Here is a 27,839-nt window from a genome sequence, read left to right as displayed (position 1 = left end):
TGTGTTGTCTGAAGTTCTTAGGCTAGTCCACTTTCATTTTTAGCCTTTTGGAAAACACAATATCATTTTCGTTCTTTCTCCTCAGGGTTTGTAGACTTCTGCCAGCATCTTGTTCTGTTCTTCAGCAGTTGTAGCTCTACTGTGCTGATCAGATAAATGAAATGAAGAAACAGGATATCCACCCAGCTTTTGTCTGAATGGCCCCTCAGTGATGAGGACTTCCAGCTCTCTGAGTTTTTTTAAAGCATTATTTACATATGTTTATCATCTGAATTTTATTTATACTTGGTAACAAATGTAACTACTTCCAAAAATGATACCTAATATGAATAACTGATCAAAAGTGACATTATCAATAGTTTTATTCTTCTGTCCAGTCTTTTCCTGGTACAAAGGCTCTTCTCTACTCTTCTGAGTTCTTTGACTGTATTTGTCACCAGCCAGCCTTCATCTGATAGCCCATACAGTTCTTTTTTTCTTCCTGAAAATGCAGCTAGAGATAATGACATTGTGGAGTTTGCAGCCGTGGTACCATGGGAGGGGAGAATTACAAGATGTTGAACAGAAAAAGAAACACTTCAGAGGTGTGAAGGAAAAAAAAAAAAGACAAAGAAAAAGCATATGCAAATTTTGTGGCCAAGAAGAGAGAAATAGGGATGGTTCTGGGAGGAAGCAATTATCTGGGTGCTTTACTCATCTGCTGAAACCACATATGTACCAGCTGAGACTTACAAGCAACTCTGCAAGCTATCTTACTTAGTACCTGTACTGCCCACAACAGCAAGTAACTTCATGCTAAAACCTCCTGTCCTTGCTTCCCCTCCAGCTTGTGCAACTGCTCTCTGCAAAGTTTTCACATGTAGTAATTGTCTCTTCCTGTCACCACTAAAATATCTTTCTTTGCTGCTGCTAAGAGTTTAATTGAATTGCAGGAGGAGCACTGGCGAGTCCTTTACAGCATAGCCAGTACAAGAATTATGCCAGATTAGTAGAACCATGACGAGTTCACATTGTAATATAGGGGTACGAGCCATACAGCACTTTTGCATGCTGAATAATTACTGCAGCACTGTGGCATTGGTTTGGAAGTAGGCATAGGATAGTCCTCCATGACCCAACCTCTGGTGACAGTAAACTCTCATGGCTATGTAGTGAGGCGTTCTGCTTGTGAAGGTGATACAAGGCGGAACTGGTAGAGCTCACTAATATCATGTGATGTATATCCTGGTACAGCTTCTTGTGAAATGGTGTTAGCCTTTTGGACTAAGAATATTGTATACTTTGTAATCAAACATTTCCTCATACCTTTATTTTCCTTCTCTGTGCTTCTAGTCCCTGTTCAGGTTTCATAGGTGATACTTTCCCAGGTAAGGTCATACCAGCAACCCCCTTCCAGAGGTCGTTGCTGAGATTCTGCACGCTCTGCGCAGGCTTTTTTGCTGAGCAGGGAGGTCAGCTGCCTGCCTCCAGGTTGGAGATTTGAGAGGCTGTAGAGTCCCAGAATATTTTGGAATTGCTGTTGTTGTGATAGCAGACTTACTCATGGCAGTCTTAAACATAGTAATGTCTGTAGAGTGTCACAGACTGGTTGAGGCTAGAAGGGACCTCTGGAGGTCATCTGGTCCAACCCTTCCGCTCAGGCAGGGTCTCCTAGAGCTGGACTGTGTCCAGATACTTTTTTTAATATCTCTAAAGATAGTTCATGTAGCTCTGTACACGGATAAAAATCTTAACTTGTTTTTATACCGTTGAAGAGTGACATTATTCAGAGTGGCAGAATTTGGAAAACATCCACCTTACTGAGATGTGGTAACTAAGCTGACAGTACTCCATATAAATACCAGCTGTCACTGTATAATTGTATCCATAATTAATATGCTTGAAAGTGAGAGACAAGGCAGTAGTGATGTCAGCAGTTAATTGTAACTTAATTTGTGAGAGGTTATTGGCAAGATACGAGTCTTTACCTTTTGGTAAATTATATTTAGTAGAACATCCATCCAGAAACTAAAAAAAGGGATTACAATTACCTAATGTTCATCCTGAATAATTCTGTTCTAAATGAAAACTTAGTTGATACCTCATGCTGGAATAGGACCCCAACAAATTCTAACTCAGGCTGAAAGCTTTAGCTGCAGTGCTGAGTGTTTCTTGTGTTTTAGCTGTTGGTTGCTTTGGCTTCTGCATAAACAAGCTTTGAAGGATATCAAAGGCTTCAGCCTTCCTGAGCATTGGAGATAGGACATGGATCGTTTGATGTTTTAATCACGTATCATATGGCCAATGCCTTCTGAGGCAACGATCCATGGAAGCATCATGAAACCTGCTGTTTTTTAAATAGAGGTTGGGCAAGACGTGGTATTCTGGATATCATGGGAGATAACCCTGATGTTCAGAAGAGGTTGAGATTTCATATGGGGAGTAGATAGAGCTGTGTTTTTTTCTCCTTCATCAACAAGTGTGGATGTATCTTCAATTTCTGGAGGGCAAAAATCAAGTTTCCTGTTTCTTCACTGTATCAATTCTTGAATTCAGTTAACTGTCCCACTGCTAAACCTAAACCATCTTCTGTAGCACTCAATGAAAATACCATGTGGTGTATTCTAACAAAAACCACTAGCTGGGAAATGGTTGGTACAGGTATCTTAAACTCTGCTCATGAGCTTCGTTGAAACGTTTGCATTTGTAATGATGATATCACTGATGGTACTGTCCGGGTTGGGCATTAATGACAGACATACAAGTTTACCTTTCATGAGGATATCTCATTTGCAAACCCATACTGCCCTGCTGTGTTCTCACTCATGATTTTGGCCTTGCCAGTGTGTGTCTGGGGTAATTCCCATGATCCTTTGTCCTAAATAATCAAGGATGATTTTTTTTTTTCTTCTGTCATTTGGGGAAGATCTTGCCTGACTTTTGGGGTAATTCTGGGAGGATCTTCAGGACGTTAGTGATTACAACCTTTAGCAAAATTTGCCAGACACACTCCAGGTTACCACAGATTTCTAAATACTTAACATTTTTCTTTGCATTTTGAACATTAACTACTGCTTGGATCCTTGACCCTTGGCAATGGCAGATGTTGGTGAAGTGTTTTTTAAGTGATACAGTCACTCAGATGGATCCTACATAGGGAACAAATGCATTACCCCACATGACAGATTGAATCAGCTTCCCTTGTATGAACAGCTAATCCAGAGATGGTTTATACAGGATTTCACACTTCCTAATATATACTGGTATTTACTGGACTAACTGCATCCAAAAAAAAAAAAAAAAAGGTGTCTGTCCCGTAGCAGTTGCCTCTCATAGTACCCAGAGACTCTGTGCTGAGTATTGTATGGATGCTGGCAAAGTGAAGTCCGTACCTCCAAAAGCTTGTAGCATAAAAGATCTATAAATAAAAGTGTTGGAAAGGAGAACTAGAATTTGAGTATATTCAGTTAGACACTGCAGGTTAGGTAGAGAGAAGATCAGTGTTTAGGAGCTCATGGGTTCTGTTCGTGCCTGTGCTTTATACTTGCTGCAGATTTTGGCAGATGGAATTCTGAAGACTTCATTGGCACTAACAAGTTTTAAAACTGTTGCCAAGTTGCATAAAAGTCATTAATCCTTGTTTATTGTCAGGGTTAATACTTAGAAAGAGCTTGATTCTTTAGGGAAAAGTATTGAAGAAATCCATCCTTGCAGAAAAATGAAGTTAATTTTTATCACAAAAGAAACTAACTTGACACTTAGTCTGTTCTGGCATCTCTACGCCAACTAGAAACTAATTGCAACATAATTGTGGTTTTCTCCTGCTGTCGTCCCCATCTGTATACAGTGGTTTATAAAATATTATAAAAATTAATGAAATTGCCATAACTTAAATGTCTTTGCTGTTTTGCAACTGTTTAGGAAGACTGGGACTGTAATTGAAGTTTTTGAGCAAGTTTTTAATCTGCATTTGCACAAGACTATAATGAAATATGATGAGTTATATTCGGACTTGAAAATCTATTTGTGGGCTCAAAAAGGAGGAAAAATCTTACGCTGAAACAGTTTTTAAAGGGATTTTTAATTGTGATTTGAAGAATGCTATTTGAAGACCTTTTAAAATCTATTTTAAAATTCAGATTCTTGTAGAATACAGTAACAAAGGCAGTATGTAAAATGACTAATAATGATAGTAGTACAGTGTAAAAGCTTTGTTCTTCCTTGAAAGGAGATCTCTAATTATTTGAATTCCAAGTCGCTGCAGCCTATTCTTATGTGAGTCTCCTCCCATTGATACTTTGTAGGGAATCTTTTTCATTGCTAAACCAACTGAATATATTCAAATCATACCTTCTCCTATAAGGCTTCTTTGTAGCCTTTTCTATTACTTAATGCTAAACATTGTAAGAAAAAGTCATACCGATGGTGCATCTGAATTTTGGGGGAGGGAGGATTTCCCTCCTGTCTCAAAGCCTCCTGTTTAAAGTATTTGGGTGGCAGATGGGAAGGGACCCCCAAATGGCCTTGAAAACTCACTTTAGAGTGACTGGGTACTGTTGCCACGGTGTTGTCTTTGACCAGGAAAAGCATGGTGACTAAGACCTGCTCTCAACACAAAGCAAGCTTCTCAAGATAGATGATTATCTCTTGCTATGTGTTCTGTAGAGATAGAGGGCCAGTAGTCATCACAAAGGATAAAGAAGAATCCGTTGTGTTTTCTGTACTTGCAATCCAGAGGTTTGTTCAGGAGGTGCCTCTTTTTCTCTTCCCAGTCTTCTCCTTTCCCTTTCATCCAGGTGACGTGATGCGCAAACATGCAAAAGCAACTGTTGGCTCTATCAGAGTGGAATACATATATCTTTGCATTGGGTCTGTGCATAAATCCAAGTTATTTGGACTTGTGAGGATGTGGGAATTGGCTTATAGGGCACCAGATGGTGTTAATTTTTTTGATACCACATATTTTGCATCACTGAATTAATACTGGCAGTTTTTAGTTTTGGTGGGCCTAAGACAATGTTATGTGTATACGATGATGTAGAGTAGACATGTTGCCAGTGTTAATAATGAATATTTTAGAAATTTTGAAGTATTTTGGGGAGCACAGTTCTCATTACTGCTGAAACAATGTTCTTCTCTGGTAGATCAGTTTGCTGCAAAGGAAGTTGAGTTAGATAAGTTACTAATTTTATGGGTTACAATCATAGAATCATAGAATAGTTTGGGTGGGAAGGAACCTTTTGAAGGCCATCTAGTCCAACCCCTGCAGTGAGCAGGGACATCTTCAACCAGAGCAGGTTGCTCAGAGCCCCGTCCAGCCTGACCTGGGCTGTTTCCAGGGATGGGGCATCCACCACCTCTCTGGGCAACCTGGGCCAGGGCTTCACCACTCTCCTTGGGAAAAATGTCTTCCTTATATGCAGTCTAAATCTCCCCTCTTTTAGTTTAAAACCGTTACCCCTTGTCCTATCAAAGCAGACCCTGCCGAAAAGTCTGTCCCCATCTTTCTTCTAAGCCCCCTTTAGGTACTGGCAGCTGCACTAAGGTCTCCCTGGAGCCTTCTCTGCTCCAGGCTGAGCCCCCCCAGCTCTCCCAGCCTGTCCTCCCAGCAGAGCTGTTCCAGCCCTCGGAGCATCGCTGGGGCCTCCTCTGGCCCCGCTCCAGCAGGTCCATGTCTCTCCTGTGCCGAGGGCTCCAGAGCTGGACGCAGCACTGCAGGGGGGTCTCCCCCGAGCGGGGCAGAGGGGCAGAATCCCCTCCCTCGCCCTGCTGGCCACGCGGCTTTGGGGGCAGCCCAGGACACGGGTGGCTTCTGGGCTGCGAGCGCACGTTGCCGGCTCGTGTCCAGCTTTTCACCCAGCAGGACTCCCAAGTCCTTCTCCATGGGGCTGCTCTCCATCCCTTCACCCCCAGCCTGTGCTGATACCGGGGTTGCCCTGACCCAGATGTACAATCAGCTGTTGAATGCTGTAGAGTAATTGTAACACCAAGCTGGTATGTAAGGCTGTGTTTGGGTGGCTTGTACATTGTCCACACTTTAACAAAAGCACAAATGGTCTCCTACATTTTTCATAATGATTCTGGGCAGGATGTCTGACAAAGGATGGAAAGATTGGAGAGGGTGTCCTTGTTAGGTTTTGTCTGACGCAGCATGTCAGCAGTTCTCTGACACCTTGGTTTTGTCCATCCCTGTGGTTCCTGGGGTATGCTGCATGCCCCATGCTGACAGAACCATTGCTGTAGGGGATGTACACACACATACACATGCTGTACCCCTCCGAACCCCTGGTGTCAACTGCTGTCTGCAGCCACTGTTTCACGGCGCCTCCTGCAAAGATGACAGGCATAAGCTTCTGCTGTCCGTACCTGTGCTGCTGAATGCACAGTTCCCTACTCTTCTGAGTTGTCACCTTTTTTTTTTTTTGTCCTGTCTTGTCTGAGTAGCACCTTTCCATCCACGAACTGCTGACTGCAGGGTGCTTATTTAAGTTCCAGAAGGCCAACCCCAACCTTGAGCCCTTCCTAGGAAGCATCAGAAAGTAGCATCTCCTGTCGTCTTGGGTGAATCTCGCTTTTGGAGGGCGCAGTTTCTCTGGCCTGGTTTACCTGCCTTATTTGATCACAGATGCTATTAACGTTTTAGTAATTTTGAAGTATCACACAGCTATGAGTTACTTCACCAATAACTTAAAATATTTCATGGAATCGGTGGAGAGAAGCGAGTACGTGACAGTTTTGTCTGCTGGCTGACATTTCCCTTTGAAGCTCTAAAATAGCCGCAAGCCTTGGAGTTTTATTTTAACCCCCCCGGAAGGTTTATCTTGCCATTTAACAGATGAAACTGTGCGACCACGGAGAACTTCAAAGTGACTTTGCTTCAACAGCAGTGAGATCCAGGCAGAGCAGGTTCCTTCCTGCAAACTTTCATGGCTCAAAGTCTTTGTTTTTAAAACTGTCGTTATTAAGAATCATCTATTAATGCTCTGTCCAGGAGTTTGAAAGTGTGATCCTCCTGTGCTGCGAGGTTGCGCTGTGGAGAACTGAACTAATCTTCCCACATGCTTAGAAAGTTGGATAGACTGGTTTGAATTGTTTTTACGCTGATATTTTTAATGTCTCTATGTTTTAGAACTTCTTATTCCCGGCAGTTAAAAGTAGGCCTTGCACGCAGAACGAACAATGTATATAATATATTTATCTCATAAATCACGGCTTCAGAATAGCTTGTTCTGTTTTATCAGGATTTTAATTAGCGGTGGTTGAGGATCTGATGCGGATAGAAACCTTATTTTTGATCATCTGAGGCTGCTTATCGCAGTGAAGGATTTACTGCTGATAACTACCGGCGTCAGCAGCAAAGCGATGCTGGTTTAACATCGCTCACTTCGACTGGGAATCCTGCAAGCGGAAAGGTAAATAGGGGGCAACTGAGTTGGTTGAAATGACAAGGATATTTGCTAGCAGTCTAAGTGATGTTGATTAATTATATTCTCTCGTCTACCTTAGCACATTTTTATACTGATATTCTCTGCTAATCTGCTGGCACTCGAGACTGTTTTGATACCATGGAAGTCTTGGCTGAGGATGATTGCTGCTCTCATTTGGGGTTCCCTATTTAAGTGGAGTCTTAGTGTTGCAGTTTGCTTGACAGAAATGCGAAGTGCACGTTGATAGACTAATGCTTTCTATTTAGCTAAAACCAAAAAACTAGAAAGAATTTTGATTTCTACCCTTTCGTATTTGAAAATTAGGGGTTTTTGGTTTCTTTTGCAGTAGTCGTTCTATAAAAGCAAGACCATTTTCTGTGCTTTAGCCTTGCATACTTGCTCTTTGCTATGGCATTTTTCGTTCTGGGATTTTACTGGAATCATTCAGTAAAATATTTGTTCCCATGATATGAAACGGATAGTCTTTGTCACATAGTTTTAAGTCAGTAGTATGAAATGGCTTTAGCTGCTTATCCTTTGTTTCTTAATTCTTTTGATTTGCTTGTTGATGTGGAGAGCTGATGGGAAGGTTTGGAAGTAGAAGACACCTTAGCATAGTATAAAATGTGATATTTTGTGTGTGAGATACGTACTGTCAGCAGGTATTTGTCTCATTACTGAATTTGCTTTGCTCAACTATGTCTTCATACAATAGGATTTAGAGACTGAAGGGTCATAAATCGTGAGGTACCTCACATGCTGGAGCTACCACATGACTGCTGCGTGATGGAAAGTGCTGTCATCATCTTGGCAATTTGCATTGTAAGAAGGGAAGGGTGCTGCAAAGACTAAGTGTATGAAAGCCTAAAACTAGAGAAATACAAATTAGGAATTGATGTGTAACCATATTTAACAGCAAAAGTTATTGGAGCAAACTATGACGGGTAGCGATGGGCTCTGGTTTGAAAGAGTAAGAATGAGCTCTCAGGAGGAGCTGTGATGGCCAAACACAAGTTTTTGGGTATAATTGTGTAGCTGGTGTTACAAGGTCAGGCTGTCTAACGGTTCTTTCCAGCTTTAATATCTCTGAATATGTAGAAGACATGATGGTAAGGCTTAAACTATGGTGTATGGTTGTAGTACAGATATATAATGACATACTGAATTTATTCAGTTCTAATATACTGTAAGTTGTTTGCAATTGCATTTAAGTCAAGTTTTACATGGGCTATGTGATGGCATCTGACAACCTCCTTGAAGTCTCTGTTTATCTCTATTCAGTTCAAGAAGCTGGTTGCATTGGCACGAGCAGCTCTGTGAACAAACCTCAGTTAACTTGGTGCCTGAATGGCAGAGCAATATATTGCTATGACGTCTTAAAAAATACAGCCTCCTTCCTCTTGCCTTCTTTCTAAAGCCCTTAGATGCTGGACAAAATGAGTTGTGCTGTGAAACCCTCTTCCTTAGGTTGGCATGACAGGCAATAAAACATGTAGTGGGGAGGGGGGATAAAGAAGGCTCAGCTCTGCCTCTGCTGCCAACACATACAGCCTTGGGTAAGTTACTGTTCCCCTTTATCATATCTATACGGTGAGAACAATGCAAGAGGCTTCAAGAGACTCTCGATGCTCTTCTGTTATTTAAAAAGAAAAAAAGAAAAGCTTCACATTTAAGTAGTCTGCTTTTGAATCATCTGCGTGGATTTTGTTGATAGCACAAGTAGCTGAGTTAATGCCATTGAACCAGGCAACAAACGCACTCACGAACCCGAGCATTGCCTAGACCAAGGTTTATAAAATGTTAATGTAGTTTTTTTTAATTGTATCTATATGCTGCGACACAATAGATGTGTTTAAGAACATAAAAAGCATTGCAGAACAAGTGAGTGAGCTCGCTGTGCTTGAAAGACTGCCTGCTTCATTGTATATTGCTAATTGATAAACACAGTCTCTAGGCTCATTAGTTAAAGTAAGCAGGGTTATTTTTAATGAAGGTTTTCTTCGCATCAAGTACAGGAATGTTTAGATGTGTACTTGTCTATGGTTTTCTTTCTAATGAACTTGTGCTATGAAGGGTTGTATTATTTGAGAGGTTTTTAGTATTGAATCTTTCTTTTAAGTGCTCATAAATCATTGAAAAAACCCCAACATTTAGCAGTTGAACTTAAAAAATGTTCCGTTAGAGAAGAATAAATAGCTTGGAGAGGATACTAAGAGATCTGATTTCTTGCTGCTAATTTCTGTTGGTTTTGCCCAGTGATTTTTAGGCAGGCAAAGTCAACTGCCTGATTTCTGAAAGGAGCGCTGGACTTGACACAGGACCTTTGAAGGTCTGAAAAAAGCTTGAGAGCTTTAAAGTCTCTCTTTTGGTATCAGAACCCGACTTGAAGCTGTATGGCAGCTAAAAAAAAAATCATATTAGGTATTCCTCAAGCTTATAATGTGTATTTATTACAAAGAAGCTGTGGGGAAATCGCAGCATTGGCAGCCTTTCAAGCAATCTCTTACAATAGAGCTTTATGTCTGTAACATATTTTCTCTTCCTTTCTTTTTGCAAGTCATGTTTTAACCAGATTTCTTTCCCTTTCAACTCTGGAAGGCAAATGTAATGTTTGAAACGCTGTGTTGTATTTGGAGAGGCTAGATTTTCCTCTAATTCTGTGGAACAATAAATGGAAACTTGCATGTTTGGAATTGTACAACCCAACTCTTCCTCTGGGAGCATTCAGTCATTAAATTGCTGATGGGAAAATCAAAGTTCAAGGGGAAAAAACAGAGGTGTAAGGGGGGAGATAGAAGCAAGGGAGGGTCTCTTCAGGTGCTTGGTTTTAATATACAGACAAACACAAACAGTGTTTTGAAGATCTTCGGTGTGGGCCAAGTGTCTGAATTCTTTCCAGCTCTGACGCTTGAGAGTTTGAAAAGCCTGTATCTTTTCGGTACTGCAGTTCTACCCAAAACCATATGGCACTACATGCCTGGACGGTCATATCGGCTGAGAAGGTGAAGCTGCATTCCTACATGCTTCTTTAGTCTTGCAAAAACATTAATTTATGGTTGGGGGTGGAGGGAGAGAACTATACAGATGCTCCCCCTCCACCCCTTTGATGTACACTTGTACCGCTTATATAAAGTGCTTTATTTACTGTAGACCGATTTCCTGGGTGCTGTAACCAGCACAACAGCAGCAGTGCCTTTCTGTCTCCCCCTCAATCCAACACGACAATACCTAGAGCCAGTACGGGATGCCAGCGAGGATACGTACTCTCTGCTCGTTCTGTATGTTTCAGCAGCGAGAACTCATGTCGGTGCCGCAAATCCTGCAGGTTAGGGCAGCAAACTCCGCTTTGCGGTGCTCTTAGGTAAGGCACGGTAAGAAGCCGGTATGGATTGTTACTTAAGCAAAAGAAATTGGGTGAGATGACCTAGCAGTGACACTCCATCTTTAAATATCCTTTCTTCATCCTGTGCTTAAAATAGCACCTTAAATTTCTCTATGTCTTTATTTTTATGGAGGCTAGTTATGAAATCCTATTCCAAGAGCATGGACAATTCTAACATGGTAATAACTGTTGCCCCAATACCTATAGAAAAGAATTGTATGTCCTGTTTTTGTAGCATCAAATGACAAAATTGAATATCCAGCATCTTTTCTGTGTTTGTGGTTATGCTTGGACAGACTCATTCAATCAGCTGCATGAATAAGCACTGAGGGATTTTATAAGGCAGAGTGGCCAAATTATGGTAATTAGACATCTTGTCTATTTTGTTCTACTGGCTGCACAACACTAATGAGGTTAAAGGAATACTGACAAGTTGATGAAGGTATAAAATTGGCATAGCTAAAAGCTGTCCTCGTTCTGCTGTATATATCCGAACACTTTGATTTTAGGATGTCCTTTCTGCATATGTTTAGTTTTGTGACATTTAGAGGCAGGCAGGATGGTGCAACTTTGTGGCCTGGTGTGGAAGCCGTATGAGCTTATTTCTCCTATTTTTCGTAGTTTATTTCTCTTTTAAATGCTGTCAAATAACTTGACAATCTCTGAAGTTCATTTTATACAATGAGTTACCTGTAATGGTTCTAGAAATGCATCATCGCTGATTCTTCGGGGTATGGCAAACATATATCTAATATTACAGAAAACTGAATGCAATAGAGAAATGGGTAACTTTTAGGGTATTGCTGCTTATGAATGCAATCATCTTTTTTTATGTGCTTTGCCAAATGTGTGCAACACTGTCATAAGACTAGTTTTCTGTAAAGAAAGATAATTGTGTTTATGTGACTGAGAATTTGATGCTCGTAATTAAAGGTGCTTCAAAAAAAAAAAAAACACCACACCCCAAACCTGATTGAATAACACCAACATGGGATAAATTAGCTCATATGTTAAAATCAAGGCTGTGTTCAAAAAGAACTCGTAGCAGCAGCTGAGGGCAACAAGCCAGTATGCTAAAGCCTGATTTTTGAGGAACTCACTCAGCTAGAACATGTGATTGGATCTTTATATGAATATCCCTTTGCTTTTCTTTCCTCTTACTTTGTCAACTGTTATATTTAGTTCTTATGCTGTCCACAGGCTTTTATCTGAAAGTCTGATATTAATTTCACATGTGTTAAGTGGTTTTTATCAAAGTAAGCTACTAGGTCTTTTCCCTTTGAAAAAAAAAAATGCTGGGGGAAAAGAGACTTCTTTTACCCAGCACTTTCAGGGTTGATTTTTGGGGAAAACAACTGTTAACGGATTGTTTCTTGTGCAACACAGGCTTCATCCTAGAGCAGCTGACCTTGGATAATCTCCCAACCTGCCTGCAGACTAACAACTTTTTCTTTCTTCTTTCCTGCTGGTGGGAGGAGGAGGAGGATAGCCTAGCATAGCCAAAGGAGTTGGTTTCAACCTGTGCTTTTAGGACTGGCTGTGGGAGGTGGGCATGGGTGTCATGCGCAGTCACTAAAGGATCTGCAGAAGAAAGTAAGTTTATTGTCTGTAAACGTAAATTTGTTTCTTTGAGGCTCACAGGCCCTTTAGAAAATTGTTACGGTACTATCAAGTGGGTGGAAAAAAGATTGAAAAGCATTTGTAGGTGGTAGAACAGCTAAATAACATCTTTCTCACTGTGGTTCCCACCATTGCCGCCGTGGCTTGTGTGATTTGCCAGCAAGAGCCGGGAATCTGAAAAAGAAAAATACATGTAGGGCTGTTTAAAGTGATTTTACCCTGGTGTCTACATGTCTCCCTAATCTCAGCCCTGTGCTCCAGATGTAGCAGACAATGTGGTAACTCTCAAAGACAATTTTGGCTGTTGACTCTCCCCCCCCAGCCCCGTTCAGTTGGGAAATACTTGCTACGTGTCTGCCTTTTCCCTTGTGCTGCAGATGTTCAGTTTCTCTTTAAATACTTGCTAGCTTGTGGTGTATAGCAAACTTCTTTGTCTGTAAACTAATCAGTAGTACTGTTTTGGGATTCCCCCCCCAGTTATTGCTTTTATGAATATGTGATGGTTCATAGTGGTAGGCAAAGTGTGAACAGCTAATCCGCAAATACACTGTAGTTTATTTTTGACAGGACTACGGGTACATCATTTTCATGCAATAACTCCTCTTCCCCTCAAACAGAGCACCGCCTTTTCTGTTCTCACTCCTAACCCCCACCAAAAGAGATGTTAGACATTAAAGGTAATGTTTTGTTAAGCAACTTGTGTGTGTAGTGTTGGGGTTTTTCTTGTATTTTGTAAGGAAGCAACATGCAACTGAGTTGATACATCTGCGCTGTTCAGGAGAGTTATAGTCAGGAAAACATCTACATGGAAATGAAGACAGTCGTGTTTAACTGATATACATGGTCTAAGTGTAAAGAATTGCAGCTGCTGCCCATTGGAGTTTCTCTCTCACCACGTAGCATTGAAGCTTGAATTTCATCCTCCTACTTCACTGGGAAGGGTTGTCGTCTTTTTGGTTACAACCTGGGTGTTTCTTACTGCACAGCATTTTAAATGGTAATGATACAAACTGGAAGGAGAACAGCTGACTTTCAAATTCCATGCTGAGTTATGTTCCCAACCAGATTGTTGGGTTTTTTTCAGCGTGACTGGGAAGCTGCTTTCTGAATTTGAGTGGATGATGCAGTAACCAGGGAATCCAGCAGTGACATTTTTAGAAGAAGAGTACGTGTGATTAATGATTGGGTTTTTTTATCCCATATGAAGTATTGAGTGTTAAGCATTAGATGTATAGTCTTAAACTAATGGAAAATTTAGTATTTGGCTTTCAGCTTCTCAAAATGGTCTGATGTCTTTTGGATTTGTAGAAACAAAGTGTGGCTCATTATGACAGCAGTTGTTCCAGGCTTTTTGAGAGTAAGTCAGTCCTGTTTCTGTTAAAATTCTAATATCTTCCTATTCCTCAGCATACATCCTCGTAACTGCTTTCTGTAATTCAGGATTAACTGCAGCTATTGTACAGCACGTTTGTAATGTCTAAATTTGGTTTAGTGGTAGTAAAAATAATGCTTTTCTTGGTGATGTGTATGTTTAATTAAAAGGGTTTCTCAAGACACATGTAGAAACATCTGCATTTATTATTGTTTGTAGGGGCACTGCTCTGTATAGTGCTAAATCATGATTGTGTCATATAAAACACTTTTGCATATGCTATCCCATATGAACCGCAGTCAAGCAGGCAACCAGTTGCATCTAAAAGGAAGACGTTTCAGTCAGAAGAGAAAACCAGCCGGCAATCTGGAAGTTCAAAGCTAGAATTCAGCAGAAACCATCATTTGGCTCCTTTCAGTACACATGAAAGCCTTACATCTCGTTACTGTTTATGAATACCAGCAACTAGCTGCGTAGCCTTCACTTGCAGACTTAAAATAGCTTCTTTGCAATGCAAACTTGGCATCAGGAGCTGACGAGTTTATTTGATAGCACCTTTATGTGTTGTTTTTTGGGAAAATGAATGGCTACTTAACTATCATACTATCACGGAAATAATCACTGAGACCACAAAATATTAAACACTTTTCCACATGGCACGTACCACGCTTTGTCTCCCAAATAGATAGTTGGAAAAGGAAAAGACAAATTTAAGTGAAACCAGCTGTGTGCTGCTAGCAAGTATCTGGTGCTGGTGGCTACTGTGGAACAGAAGAACAGTGTGAGAAGGTAAACGTTAGTTCAAATTTTAGGTTGGAGTTGACTTTATCTTGTTTTAGGGTTTTACGCTTCCAGAGTTTCAACTTTTTGCAGAACATATTGTGCCCAAACTGTAACGGAACCCACATGGAACATATGCTACATTTGCATTTGCTTCATAAAGAAATGACACAGCATTTGCTTAAAACTGTGGTCTTTTGGTGATGGTAGAATTATTTTTAAAAGCTGCAAGTTTAGGTGAAGAAGTATGAGCAAGAAATTTCATCAGACTACAACAAGAAAATGTGATTGCTGTTCTGTGTTATTAGGGGTTTTTTTTCCCCCTCTTTATGATGCTTTATGGCAGAATTGTCTGGTGACACTTCACAGAAACTTTTGCTCAAAGTTTTGCGGAGGTGAAAACCAGTCCCGTACCACCAGGCCGCAGGCTATTCCAAGAGCAAATTCTTCTAGCAAATTCACTAGCTCAGCTTCTCTAGCAAATTAACATTTTACAGGGCTATAGCACAGTGTCAGTGATAACTGAGCTATTTTTCTACATTTTCTGCAGTGCCTCAGTATGCATTTTGTATTAGTCATTCCTGGCAGTGGGGACCAGCACACAGGTCTCAGTTTCTGGGTGATTGATTGCTCTGTTCACTAGGACTTTCTAAAAAGCCAGTTCACAAAAAAGCCAAACAACTGTTGTCATCATCCAGGATAGACATCGTAGATGCCCTAGTCAAGAAAAAGGCTCTGAGCTTTGAATTCATAACTACCATAGGATCTGTCCTGCAGTTGTTATACATCTATCCAAGGTGGCTACATGAAGACTCATTCATACGCAGCCCCTTGTGCAGCATTTCTTGCTAGCCAGCTCTGTGGTTCCCTGTACTACGTGCCGTTTACCCTATTTTGAGGTCCTTTATATTGTGTAAGTGAGAGGCTAGGTACTTCAATAGCTGCACAGCTGCATTCTTCTAGCACAGGACACTTGAACATAAAATGAACTTCTAAGTGGTCTGAACTGCACATTGTACAGCACACGTATAATGTCATGAAAAGGACTTTTTTTCTAATACCTACAATCATAAACAGTTTTTGCTCCAAGAAACAGTGTTGTGAAAGAGTTTAAGGCTCCTTTTTGGGATTGCCTTTGGTTTTTTGGTTTTTTTTCAGGGAGAGGTGTTGAAAGGGATTTCAAATGAAAAGGCATGCTGGGGAGATAAACAGCTCTCTATTTAAGAGCAGTGCAGGAAGCGAATAGATGGTGTTGCTTGTGGGAAGCTCTTAGAAGTAATTAGTGATAAGAGTGAGGAAGGAGGAAATCTGGTTGGCAGCTGCTGCACGTTCAGTGGTGCCTCTGACCTTGGCCTTTAGGTGCTTCGAAGCCGCTGGGGAAAGGTTTGTTGCCAATGCTGCTGGATTTACCTGAATTCCCTTTGAAAGATTTAGCGAAATCTGCTGAAAACCTGCAGGGTGTAACTTCACATCGTGTGTCTAAAAGCCCTGTGTCCCTTATTCAAGCATTGCTTAATATACATGGTCTAAGTCGGTGATAGATTGGAAGACTCATGTTTCCACTCTTCAGATGCCTAAACAGAGCACTAGGTACAGTCTCCCATCGGTCTGCTGTAGGGTGGGAATTATATCCTCCTTGCAAACACGTCTTTGCCCTGCCGTGGGACAACATGAGACTTGGCAAGAGTGAATGAGTCATTGGCCAAAGTCCAGAGCCCGGGAGATTGGTTGGCAGGAAAGTACACGGCGGGATTTAGTCTGACACAATTTATTTGGATCAAAGGGATAACTGATGGTGTACGGTGCGTGTTTCACCTTGCTAAATATCTGAATTCCCTTGCCAGCGCTGTGAAATGATAACTTAATCCTTGATTGCTTCTTACAGTGCTGCAGGCCATAGTCTCTGGAAGAATGTTTTGGCAGCCAAAAAATATATATAGCTTTACCAACCCCAGTTAAAATGCCTATTCCAGCTAGCTAACTTCTGAATTAATTTGTGGCTAGATGCTTTTAAACTGTCTGCATTGTAGCTTCTGCACTTGGTACCACTAGTCATACATCTCTGCTAATGCCTGTTATTGAGTCTTATTTTTTTCCAGCATGAATAAATTACCAACAATAATGTACAAGCCTTTAAGCAACTGCCAGACTTGTTTTTGGAGGTGATGGGTGTTGGTACAAGTGTTTAATGAAAGAATTTTTTGTACACAGGAATATATAAAGATCATTGCAACAAGTAGTAGGTAATAACAGCTTATTCAAAATGACCTTCCCCTTTAAATACTTTAGGATTATCTGATTCCCCAAATGAGAGCTTTCAATTGGAACACAATGGGCATGAAAGAACTGCAGTGCTTTGAAATAGTTGTGGTGTGTTGACTCAAGAATAGTTCACAAAATATTTCTTACACTTAAAAATGACCACAGTGATTTGCTGAGGTGGGAGGGAGAAGAATAGACAAAGCAGATGTGTAAATTCATCGTGTGGACAAAAGATGAATTTGGGAGATTAAAGGGCTCAGAGGAATGCTACAGTGAATCAGTAGCACTTATTTAGGAAGACATAATTGGGCTTTTTACCCCCAAATACTGAAGAAATTGATATTTTGCAGAGAGAAGGGAATGGAAATCCTGAATATGCAAGCGGTGGTTTAGTCTTGTAGCTAAGGACTGCTGCAGCTTCAGGCTTGTACCTCGCAGCTGTACATCCAGCTGTACCTTGGCTTTACTGTATGCATTGTGTGCCCACAAGCCTGGGATCTGTCTTTCCTTTTCACTCCAAAGATGTTTTTTTTGTCTTCAGAACAAGTTCTTGATGCACATCTATAGGCTTTCATGCAATTCTAGGTTTAAGCAAATATTTAATTCTGCCTAGAGCACTGACATTTTTTCAGCGGTTCTGAGCCATTAGTAGGGCATATATGGAACATGGGAGCCGAGCTGTCATGCCTGTAATTTTCATAATATACTGTATTTTCCCTTTGCTTCTCAGCAAACAGGTCAATTATAGCTTATTTCCCATCCTCATGCTGGGAAAAGAGCAGCTGATTTGAATGGTACACTGAGGATATGGATTTCTGGGTCAGGCAGAAGAGCAGCTTGGTGTAAAAATGTTATCTTGCAAAACAGTAGTCAGAGGGGCTATGAAGGGATTTAAGCTGCTTGTCTTAACAATTCTCTCTAGTCTTAGTTTCTTTGGGACAACGATTTTTGTCTATTTTCTTATGCCAGCTACTCTGGTAGTAAGATTCCAGATGAGTGAGAGCTCATTATAATTTGGAAAAATGACAACAGAAAGTAACTCCCACTTTCTGTGGTGGGGACATGAGTGAGGAAAGCAGTCCCTTCCTAACATCTTTCGTGGCAGAACTGTGATCTTGCAGCTGCTGAACTGTTGGAGTGAGTTTGCAGAAATAGAGTGCCAGGTAAAAAGGCTTGAAAGCTTCATGAAGAAGTAATGTATCGGTGTGATGCCAAAATGCTTCAAATTTCTCTTGACATTCAGCATATGGCAACCGTCAAAGCGGGTATCGATTGCTGCCTGCTCTCTTATCTTCACGTTATCAGTTGAGTTTGCTAAAATGGGTTGGAGGAATATAGGCAGTATTGAGTTGGTCAGGGGAGGGAGAGCGTGTAGTCTGTGCTCTTGGGAAGAGTGAAAGACAGTATGACATGTTTTCCTCTTTTCAGAGATATCAAACCCTAATTTTACTGTAGCTGAATGTTTGAGGCTTCTAATATATGTCAAAGTTTTTTGAAGTGCTCTTTTTGAGATGCCAGTGTCTTGACAAGCTGCCATTCTCGGATTCCTTTTTTACTACAGCGTCAGATACGTTGTGCTGCTCTTTCACCTCCCGGGCTCCTTGGTCGTTGATGGGAGGTTTGAGTTGAGAGTATGCAGATACTGTGCAACAATCTCTGGCTTATCACTGTGATCATGAAACCTGTATGTGCTGAAGTAAGGAAATTCAGGCGGTTACTGAACCGTGGAGGCAAGACAAATAACTTCTATGCTTATAACCATCTCTTCTTGCCTCCAGCTCTTATCTCTCCCCCTCATATACAACTAGGTCAACATAATTTGTGGTTTCCAGTGTGTGTGTTTTATAGTTTTAAATACTGCTTGAGTTCCTAATTTGGAGTTGGATCCAAAACAGGCCATGAATAGACTTGCCACATGAAAATAATGCTTTGTTTAGCAGCTGCCTGGTTCTGAAGGCACCAAAAATGACTCTGAGGTATGAGGTTTTGCACTGCATGTGCCCAGAACTGCTGTCTTCAACTGCTGAAGACCCAGTGATGCTGAAATTGCACCGAGATTCAGAAAGTAACTGGACACTATATCCAATGAAATTCCCAACCTTGTAAATATACTGCATATACAAAACACACCATGAAGATTGATTTCTTTACAAAATGCGGCCACAACGTTGTTCTTTTTTTGAACTGTAGCAGTTTCAAACATTAGCTGCTTGCTTAGTGGCTGGTGGACTTGCTAAAGAAGTGAGAGAACTGAGTCCATGCATTTCCTCAAACAGGCATCACCCTTTCCAAAGAGAGGAGGATTCACTTGAAGACAAGGCAAACTTGTGGAACCAAGAAACAAGGTGAAGGAGATAGTTTGACTTATTATTTAGACCACCAAGCTGGAAGGTATCTCCCCAGTTGCAGTCTTTGTCATAATCTAACAGAATTTTCATGGACAATCATGAGATAAATGACTGTAAGTTCTTTGGGGATGTGGTCTTCACAACAGAAAATATGTGGTAGCACGTATTATAGTATAGAGCTTCTTCATTGCCTAAGTAATTTGGCAGAGAGACAGTAGATAGGGAATTAGCAAGTACTCAAAAGACAATTAAGCACAGGAGAGGCACCTCTTCTACACATTATGTTTAGGGGCAGTTAGTGCGTATTGAAAAGAAATAGAAAACATTGCTAAAATTTTTTGAATGCTCTCAATAAATCATTTCTTTCCCTGGGTTGAAAAGTCCTTACAGTAATTTCTGTAACTTGCAATATTTGCCCACTTAATATGAGGGTGAAGAGCTTGTGGGCTACTCTGGAGGCTTGGAGACTCCATGGCTGCAGAACCTTTCATACTCCTGTGAATGGCTCTTTAGCATGGACTACTCTTTTGTTCTCTTCTTTGTTTGAGGCAGAGGGCTGCTGAAATGGGTTCTCTTTTCGTCAAATAATACTGGATGCACACGTTTGTGTATAGGTATGTGTGTGTAAATATAACCAAGTCTGTGGAAAAATATCAGCTCTCTTCCAAAATCATTCTGGATCATCGATTAGTGTTTTCAAGGAAGACAGGCAAACTCAAACTGGATGAAGGTAAAACCTCCTAATGAGTTTATGAATTGGGTGGTACAGCTGGCTGATCTACAAAAGGAGGAAATACTGAACTTAGCGGAACTGAAAGTTCTTAAAATACCCTTTCATGGATTAAAAAAAATTGTTTTTATTCCTAGGCACTCATAAAGCAATTCTCTCCCCCATGCCTTCTTTCCCACCTTTATTTTCTACTTCTAACTACCAGTAGACTCCCCTTAGAAATTTCTGGGGATGTCAGCATGTTTTTCTTTCTGCAGTGAGGGAGTGTTGACAGTTCTCAGATCCTGCACAAGGGAAGTGAGTCGAGGGGGCTGGAGAGGTTGTCTGGGACAGTTTCTATCAGTGGGGGAGGTAGTGGCATCAGTTTGGCATCTTCCCAACTTTTACGCTTTTGCTGAGTCTGTAAGAAAAACCATCTTGCAACAAGGAATTGCGGTAAGCCTTGAGATCATGTTCAAGTGAGAAGAGTGAGACAAATCTGTCAAAAATATTGCTCTAGACTGCTGTAGCTAACTGAAAACAGGCACAGAAAAAGTTGTTTTGAAACCTTTTTTTTTTCCCAGGGGGACCTGGTGACAGGTCCTCTGCCCTGGTAGCTCTGCCATAAATGCACACACAAACTCATGCACTGAAGTCAAAACCACTTTTCTAGGAAACGCCTACATTTTAAAACCAGGCATTTTAAAGTCTTACAATGAAGAAGCTAGAATTAAGGAGGTTTAAACACAGTTATTATTTCTCTGCAGGTTACTGTTACGTTAGAGACAAGTTGCACTGTGTTGCACGATGAATTGTCAACTTGCTCACCAAAAAAACCTAAAAAAAAAAAAAAATCAGAATGGTCGCTGCTCTGAAACTGGGGCTTCATAACATGGTTTCTGCATTAATTGCAAATTAATTCTGCATGTTGAGAGGAACTAGGGCTAACAGCGTGCACAAAACCTTGAACCAGGAGTCTTGGATCCTCTTGGAAATAAGGAGTTTGTGGCTTGGGGAAAGTGAAGGGGACAGGCTGAAACTCATCTAATTGGAAAGTAAAATGCTTTTTAAAAACAAAGATCCCCTAGAAAGACAACCCTCACTTCTGAGTGGAAAAGGTTCCGCATGTGTATATTGTCAGGCAATAGTTTAGTAAGAAGAAAAAAATTAGCTTTTAGGTTCTAATATCACAGCCAAAGGGGTTTTCTGGGATTCTTTGCGGGAGAAGGGGAGGTAGAGAATCAGCTGTTCAGTGCCGTGACGTTTGGGGTAGCTCTGGTGATAATCCTGAAGAATTCCAAGTAAGATATCAGCCTGATCTGTTGAGCTCGTTTCATTCTTCATGCAGTCATACTGTTGAGGGTTTGGGGGTTTTATTTTCTGATGACAGGTATGATAAGGTCGTTCTAATGCACCGTTAATCTCCTACAACCGCTGTTTGTGCAGACCCAGTTGTGCCACTGGAAAAAGATGTCTTGTGAAAACACAGGCTATTTTCCTCCTTCTGTAAAATACTGTTATTGAAAGTATTTTTACAACACGTAATTACGTCCACATCAGGAAGGCTTTTCTACACAATTATCCCAATAGCTATTTTACCAGGTATAGAGATTTTCCTCCAAAATACTTTCCAATGATTTAGTAGCCTGCAGCACGGCTCTCCTTTTCGAGTTCTCTAACTTTAGATTTATCCTGGACGGCTATGGCTTGTGGTGGCATTTGAATGACCACTTTTCGTGTAAACCCCGCGCTTTGCATAGTCTGCAGTAGATTGTTCTGGAATTAATCCTGTATAGCAGTGACATGGCTTTTTAGCCCCCTTTAGCCCCATACTGCATGAGAACGCTGTGCATGTAGACGCCTGCATCGGTTGATGCCGTAGAACCAGAGTATCGTACGTGCTTCCGTACGCCTGTGCACATATACGGACATGGACACGCCGCCCCGGCCGCCCCTTCGGGAGCTCGTCGCATGGGCCTGGAGCCCGCGTTCGGCTAAAGCGAGTTGTGCCGTTGTCCCGGAGGCAGAACGGGTTTTCTGCCAGATCCCAGGGCCAAGACAGTCGCACTTCCATCTGGAGATCTACCGGGGGAGTTCACAGGCTGCCAGATCATGAGGGCTCTTTCTTCTCCCTCCCCGGCTATAAAATGGTAGCTACATCAAGCTTTATTAAAAAATATTGAAAATCACAATAGTAATTGAAAGCTTGGGTCCTGGCTGTTCACCAAACATTCTCTAGAGCACAATAGTATCCCGACATCTAAGTGTTTACAAACAAAAGGCTAAAGTTGTAATCCCCTTGTCATAACACAGGCTTTATGGGGTACATGCACGGCTTCAGTGTGGTCAGGACTAAGCAGATTATTGTAGTAACAATACAGAAAACGTAGCTCCAAGTAGAAAACACCCCAAACCCACAAAGCTGCTGTTCAGCCCGAGTTCTTCATTTTGGGGGTTTGGGTTGTTTGGTTTTTGGGTTTGGGGTTTGGTGTGGGGTTCTCCCCCCCCCCCCCTTTTTTTTTTTCCTTTTTCTTTAATTTTGTCAGTAGAAACTAAGTAACTGCCAACTATGCCTGGAATGCCTTGGAGCACTGGAGGAATTTTCCAAGTAACAGTGATTACTTTTGTTCCTTTTAGCTGCACAAGTTTAGGCTTTGAACTGTGTATGCTCTTTCACATTTTCTTTGACATATTTGAGGATTTTATTTTAAAGAGGCTGTTTCTTGTTCACAAAAAAAAAAAAAAATCTTTTGCTGAAATAGGGCGGAGTGGTTTTCATCCAAAGAGCTCCGTATTGGTACGGAGTTAAAATGGAGACTCTGTAAGAACAGTATTAATTGGAGGATATCCTCCAGAAATTGGAGTCTAGTGGGACTCAGCGTATTGATACCGCTTGGTCTACATGCAAAAAATGGGGAAAGAATATTTATAAACTGTTAAACACAACAACCTTAGGCACTTTATTTTCTGAAATATTCTGGGAAAATGGATTTCAAAGTATGGTAGGGTAAAGAAGACTGAAGTGATCAAACTTGATTTAGTTGACATTTCCTCTCATTGTATGCCTAGCAGCAGCAAAATGTGTCACAAGTTGTATTTGTCTGTTATGCGGAAAGAGAGGAAACAGCTTCTCGATGAATTCTATTTCTTATCATTTGTCATACTGCTGTCTTTCAGTTATGTCTGTGCTAGTAAAATAATTACATTTATTGTCTCAATTTTATTTTACCATTGGCTGGCTTTCTTTTCTGCCAGGAAAGAAATTCTGCAGCTGAAATTTAAACAGTAAAACTCTGAACATTGCTGTGTCTTTTCTGACTAACTGCTGGCACTTCAAAAAGCCTTATCCTGAATCCTTTATTCGGATAGAAAAAAAAATGCTACCAGTTAAAGAATCTGCCTCAGAAAGATGACAGGGCTCCCAAGCTTCAAGAAATGCGAGATCTTCCTGATATTTTCTTTTGTGCCTACATCCTTATCTGGTGTGCCTGAAGTTGTCTGCTCCGAGACTTGCTGGTGCTAGAGCTCCTCAGTAATTCCTCCAAACCTTATCAGCTTCTGCACACTAGGAAGCTCCTGTAGTACAGCAGAGGATATATTTGCTTCTTCCCAGTGGAAGGTAAACTTCAAAATCATAAGCCCTGTTATTTCAAAATAAAAGACCGCAAAGTAGTGATTTGTTAAATCCTGCCTCCCGTTACAGGCAGGTATCTAGTGCTGAGGCAGCATGAGCGACGCACAGATCCTTTGGGTATTCAGCTCCATTTACACCCAGTATTTACTCTCTGAGATATAGCTGGGGTCAAACTCAAAAGTCTTGTTTGGAGGATGAATTTTCTTGAAAAACCCTTCAGATCATGAAAGCCGTTACCTTTTAACCCACCGCTCTTCAAACAGAGCCTACGTTTGCTTAGTAAAGCTCTGTGCTAAGGTTCTGTGAATGTGATATTTGATTTTTCGGAGGTGTTCCCAAGCATACTTGCCCTGCTGTGTTGGTTTGGGGTTGCTTTTTCCTCAGAGGTAGTGGTGTGAGTTTGAGCGGGGAAGCTCATGGCAGGTGACTGAGGGTGACGGAGCAAGGGAAAACACTGTACAGAACCCACAAAAGAAATTGAGCCTTATAGTCCAAGGTTTTTTGTGCAGGTGCTATTTGGGGCATACTTAACTGGGGAAAGGAAGGAAAGAAAGATCTGTGGGGACAACTAATTCTGCCCAGTGTAACGTTAGCTATTTGGTTCTGAGTAATAGCTGAAATATGATGCAGTTGTGTGTTTGTGTGAGAACCCAGCATAGTTACTGTACTGCTTTTATCTGCAACAAATTATTGATAAAATCACAGAATCACAGATGGCTGAGGTTGGAAGGGACCTCTGGAGGTCATCAGACATTAGTCCTTTAGGTGCTCTGCTGCAGTTTCTTTCCTTTGACTTGATACCAAGAGCAGCTCTAGGGCTTCTTGTCCCGCCCCGTTGATATTCCCAAGTGCGCTGAGTGTGCAAACAAAGACATAGTTACATGACGTTTCTCTTCCAGATTTGCTTGGAAATGTGGAGTGGGCATCATGGTTGTGAGTGTTATAACGGGGTCTGTGATGTGGGGTATGAACAGTTTACCTGATAACTAGATTTAAGAAGTATCAGAAACACAACGTTTGGACCATCTGTACAAATTTAAGAAGAATAAACTTGTGGAGTTGTTAAATAAACTACAAAGTGGAGTTGTTCCTGCATCCGAAGGATAAATTACCGGGACACATGATGCCAACTTTACTTTTAATAAAATGTGTGTGAATACCAGTTGATTTAAGGCAAGCTAACTCATCCGGGAGCGTAAAGATGGGGGCTTGCGGAGTGATCGCTGGGCGATGCTGATGCCTTTCTGCTGTTGAGCTCCAAGTAGTTTTTCCCCATCAGTATGCTTTTTTCTAGTTGTGTTCTTAGCTACTTTCTGGAGTTTATGCTGAGCAGTTCCTGCTGAAGGGCATAAAATAGCGCTAATTACATTGGAATCCGACATGCTTAGTTTTGCAGTGGTTATGGAAGATTGAAAGTGGAAAGCAATAAAAGTTTCTGAGGATTTGATGGGACTTCCCTAATTCATAGTTGCTGTTGTAAGTGTTCCCCCTCCCCTTTTCTTTTTTAATCTGCAAATTCTTCTTATATGTTTGTTTCCAGAAGCTTCTGGAAGTGGTAAAATGTTATGTTTAAATTCCCCAAATCCAGCATAGCCTTGTGCCACTGAGCAGTAACAACCAAATTCATAGTTTCGATGTTGTTGCGGTCACTGCTGGCATAGGAAATGTTCTTTTTAAAAAAAAAAAAAAAAGAAAAACAAAAAAACAGACAAGGAAAAAAAAAAAAGCCTGTTTTGTCAGATCATGTCCTGCAGCCTCTGTACCTCTTTTCCCTGCTCTTTGACTTGCTGCCTCGCACCTTTGCCCCATCTGCCCATCTCTGGCTGGGCAAGCGGCAGGCTGTGCCATGCCTGATGCAGAGCCCGTGCTGACTTGCCAGCTGGCTGCTGGCCCCAGGCTGTCGGGTCAGCCAGGAGGGACGGTCTGCCCTGTCCTCGCCTCTTCCCAGTGATGTTTCACCGCGGCCCATTTGCCGTGGTTTTTTCCCCATGAGGCTTGCAAAATCTCAGATATACTTAAGGGCACTATACCTTCCCCCTGCTTTTGAACCTGGAAAGCCAGAGTAAAAACTGATCTGAGATATTACTAAAATAGCACTAACAGCTGTGGCTGAACAGAGTAGTTTATTGTGCTTGACTATATAATTTAATTAGTGGAAAGCCTATTCTTTTGTTAAAAAAAACCAAAAGCAATAATGGTGTTGGACATTCCCAGTCTCAGCCGGGAATTGCTCTGGTTTTACCCGGTGTTTAAATTGTGAACGGGATCTGTGAAACCACTGGCATTTTCATCTGAAAGCAAATGTGTCTTGGTCAAGAAGCTTATACAGTCTAAGAGCTAGCTTAAAAAGAAATGATTACTCAGGACTGCATGTCTTCATTCACTCTTGAAACAGCGTATGTACCCACTTGTCTGCAACAAATAAAATAGTAATAAATGTAGGCAGTTTTTTTTAGAGTATTCTCTTCCTCCTTTTTTAATCTTAGAAACCCTAGATAGATCTAATAGATTCCCCCTCCCCTGCTTCTCTTTGACATTGTGTTGAAAAGATAAAAAGAGGGGAGTTGGTGCAAGAAAGTCCTGTCAGTCTGGATTCCAGTGAAAATATGTAGCTGAGAACATCTTAGTGACATCCTTCAGTAGCTAAAAGATAAGTTTTCCCTTCCTGTGCTGGACCTTTCTGGTGCATTTGAGAAAGTTGTCAATATCAGGATCCTCTGGGTTTTTTTTTTTTTTTTTTTTTTTGCTAATGCCAGCCTTAACCATAGGCAATGTTCTTTGCATACGTTGCTGTCACCTGTATTTTGTTGGAAGAGGTACTCCCCCGCTCTATAGGCGATGCTGTTGCTCGGTGGTCACCTCGTGGGCTGTGAGATGGACCATAGCAATGCACCGTGCTTGGGCACGGAGCCTCCTCTAAACACCCGGCGCTTCCAGCCTGTGTTTGCAGCTACGCAGGCTGCTCTGGGTGCTGTATCCCTGTATCTAGTCATTTCCCATGGGATTTCGAATCAGGCTTACAATCTTTTCACGGGTTTCTGGGTCCAGCTATCGCAGCACGCAGCTGCAGCGTTGGTGGGTTCGTATGTGCACAGCACGATGCTGCGTAACACCGTGTGCACCCTTACTGCTTTCCTTAGGGAAACGTTTGTCTGGTTCATTCTCTTGGTCCAAATTACACAGAACAAGCAACAGCTCTAGATAGCCTTTATCCTGAACGCTGTACCCTGGGTTTCTTAGATGTAGGGCTTCCATTTGTTCATGTTTGGATTAAGCGAGACATGGTTTTGTGTGTTTGTGCAGCTCTTTAGAAAATGAGACTAAAGGTCTTACATGAAGCTTGATAGCTTCATAGCCTAGCATGATCCATCCTCTTAAAATTGTATATGTATTGATAGGACTTCTGAGATTATATCCTTATTGCTGCTTTAATCCAAACACTCAATAATGCAGCCTGTATTGAGGGCTGGAAAGATGAACTGCGTTGTCGCGATATAAATCCTGCCTTGGAACTGGGCCGGGGAAGATGAGCGTAACTGCTTGTTGAATGCAGAGTGTCACATCTCTGGGTGCTAAACTCAAACTCAGAATCCAGGCTTGCTGTTCTCTTTCTTTTGCAACGAGAATGATCTTCCTGTAGGAATAGGGATAAGCCTGCTTTGTAAACAGGAGCTCCCCCAAAAGCCACTTAGTGGTTTCCAGTGAAGTCCTTGAGCAGAAATGCTCCACTAGCATTTCAGAGCACAGCCAGCCAACGAAATGCTCTTGCATCTCTCTTAGAGTAATCCAGACAGGCTCTCTGGTGTCTCTGTGTCTGGATCGAAGCCCTGGTGAAGGAGATTCCCTCAGTCTGCCTCCATATCTACGACCCACCCAGGAGCAACAGAGACGGTCGAGAGTCTGCACCGAGCGTGCTGCCAAGGACCTTGGGAGAGCTTTTATTCAAAGTCAGACAGATGGCAGGGGGGAAAGTGGTCATGTTGTTATTGCGTACTTGAATGACCCTGTGACATGGCTGTCATGGGGTAACCTTGACTTAAATAATCATCCTGTGTAGAGGGTCACGCCAGCTGCTGCTATCCAAAGTCACCGTCGTTCCTGTTATGTCAAACAGATATGCATGTTAGATCTAAGCCTGAGTAAAAAGAGATGATGGACTTGCTTAATAAATAATTATTTTTGAGAGAGACTGCTGAGAAATTACTATTTTTAAACTCGTTTCTCAACCCATGTGAGCAGCAAGAACTCTGAGAGTAATCTTATGTGGCTCCCATGCCTTTCTCCTGCTCTGTTCCAAAGAAATCAGTGATGCTTGTCACAAGACTT

General features: G+C 41.5%; 1 protein-coding gene across 1 annotated transcript in view; it reads left to right on the top strand.

Moving 5' to 3' along the window:
• The window catches only part of KIF13B (kinesin family member 13B), a gene marked incomplete at its 5' end in the record, with an annotated part of 127,798 nt that overhangs the window by 23,160 nt on the left and 76,799 nt on the right, over window positions 1–27,839 (top strand). The gene's annotated exons all lie outside the window — the stretch shown is intronic.

The sequence above is a fragment of the Phaethon aethereus genome (genome assembly GCF_964289735.1).
Source record: "Phaethon aethereus genome assembly, chromosome: 3".
In the NCBI taxonomy this organism is placed as follows: Eukaryota; Metazoa; Chordata; class Aves; order Phaethontiformes; family Phaethontidae; genus Phaethon; species Phaethon aethereus.
This window is presented reverse-complemented; position numbering and strand designations above follow the sequence as displayed.